This window comes from Bufo bufo, chromosome 8 (assembly GCF_905171765.1).
Source record: "Bufo bufo chromosome 8, aBufBuf1.1, whole genome shotgun sequence".
Lineage (NCBI taxonomy): Eukaryota > Metazoa > Chordata > Amphibia > Anura > Bufonidae > Bufo > Bufo bufo.
In genome coordinates this window covers 195118027-195120259 of record NC_053396.1, presented here as the reverse complement: position 1 = coordinate 195120259, position 2233 = coordinate 195118027, and the positions used below count along the sequence as shown (strand labels likewise).

The 2233-nt window shown below is 39.1% G+C and overlaps 1 pseudogene; it reads left to right on the top strand.

Annotated features, from left to right (window-relative positions):
- The first annotated feature begins 672 nt into the window (after positions 1 to 672).
- Positions 673 to 1628, top strand: LOC120978154 (annotated as a pseudogene).
- The last annotated feature ends 605 nt before the right edge of the window (positions 1629 to 2233 follow it).

Genomic DNA, 2233 nt, shown 5'->3' with positions numbered 1-2233 from the left:
AAAAGCTACAGAGTGGACCCAGACGGGTTGGAAGATGGGTGCTTGAAGTCTAAGAGAGTAAGACACCTAAGCAGAAGCAAGCCCCTATATTTCATACAGTGACATCCAGTGAAAAACATACACTACCTGGCAAATATGCCGGGATTCAGATGGATAAAAAACATTGCCTGTCTCCAAGATAGCTAGGGTTCCCTCACATGGAAATTGCATGTACCCGTATCTGTGGATATACCATAAATTTCAAGATTTAATGCTCCTCTAACATATTATCCTCATTGGCATAAAAGTATTGTACTATGGATGCAGCAGAGTTAACAGTCACAGTCATAATGCATTAACTAGATGTGATAACTCACCAAGTGTGACTGTTAACTCTGCTACCTCAGTACATAAACCCAAAGTTCTATCCATTTAGATTCTAGTTACACAGCTGGACATGCTCTTTAACTAACTTTGCTAATTTTAGTTTATGTTATATGTCAGTTTGCATGAAACATGATTGAAATCTAACAATGTCGCTTCTAATTTCTCATTACAGGAAAAAAGTGTATCTGCAATGGGCAATCAATATCCAATCTTCATATCTGTCTTCTTATTCATCATATTCTTTCTTTCATATAACTGGAAACACATTGACCATTATTTCATATGTCATAGATGTCCAGATACACAATGATGCTACATAAAGAGGTCCAAAATGTCACAACACCCAGTCCACCAATCATTTCTCCACCAAAAAAAGCTCTTCTCCTCGTTTGGAACTGGCCATGGGGGAGAGCTTTCTATTAGATAAGTGTGAGACAGAGTATAGAATTAAGGGGTGTAAGCTATCTGCAGATAGAGGTTTGTATAGTGCGGCTGATGCAGTCATCATCCTCCATGCAGATGTTATGGGCAATAGAAAGTCATTGCCCCAACAGCCAAGAAATCCTTATCAACGTTGGATATGGCTCAACTTGGAGCCACCACTAATTATCTCAAACCTGGGCATGCTGGATAATTTGTTCAACTTGACAATGACGTTCCGTCGCGATTCAGATATTTATAATCCATATGGCCATATTGAATCATTAGATGAACCTCAAAACTTCACTATTCCAGCAAAGTCTAAGTTGGTATCTTGGGTGATGAGCAAATGGTACCCCGGTATACGTCGTATCGCTTAATATGAAGAGCTGAAAAAGCACATATCTGTTGATATTTATAGGGCCAGACATATGAAACTGAGCAGAGAGGAGTTTCATTCAACGATTTCTCAGTGCAAATTCTACTTGGCATTCGAGAATTCTGTCTATCCAGATTATATCACAGAAAAACTATTGGTGAACGCTCTGGGTTCATGGACAGTTCCAGTTGTACTGGGTGCCTCTCGTGAAAACTATGAACAGTATATACCTGGAGATGCCTTCATACATGTTGATGACTTTCCAACTGCAAAGGAACTAGCTGCCTACCTTTTTGAATTAGAAAAGGATGATGAGAAATATAGAAAGTATTTCAACTGGAGATCCCGACATAGGGTGAGCCGTTGGAAGGGATGGCCATAGTCTTACTGTAAAGCTTGTGAGACAATAGAACAGGGTCCAAGATATCAGGTCGTACGTAGTGTGGCAAAGTGGTTTCTGTAAGATGGGCAACACTGCGTTATGGCCAATGCAGGACCTAGTGGTCCAAGACATGACATAGAGATTCAAAGAACATCATAGATACCATTCCTGTAGTAGTTTGGAGGTGGGACCAGTGATGTAAATGCTGCTTAATAGTAACAGAAATATGGATACTTTCAAGTTCTATTTAACAGCATACTGTATATTGTATGAAAAAATTATGGTAAGTCAAACATTAAGAGGATTCAACAAAGACAGTCAATGGATGTTATATATAGTACATATATTGAGTGCATATATTGAGTGTCTGATCAGTGTCTCCTGTGGCTCCACTCTGCATTTCCAAAGGTTCCATGGTTGGCCATTGACTAAAGTTTACTTCTCTATGGCTCTAATTTGTTGTCACCAGAAAACTACACAATACACATCATGTAAAGCTGCTTACTTATTAAACTTAAGATTGTGTTTCTCCTAAGTTCTTATGATCTTGACCCACCAGGAGCAATGCTAGCACCAAGTACTTGTAATAGGGAAGGTAATCCACCGTTCCTAAAGGTCTATTTACATGGGGCATTGACTTGCTAAATGTTAGTTTGTACGAAGGTTGTTCCTGATTACTATTTCAT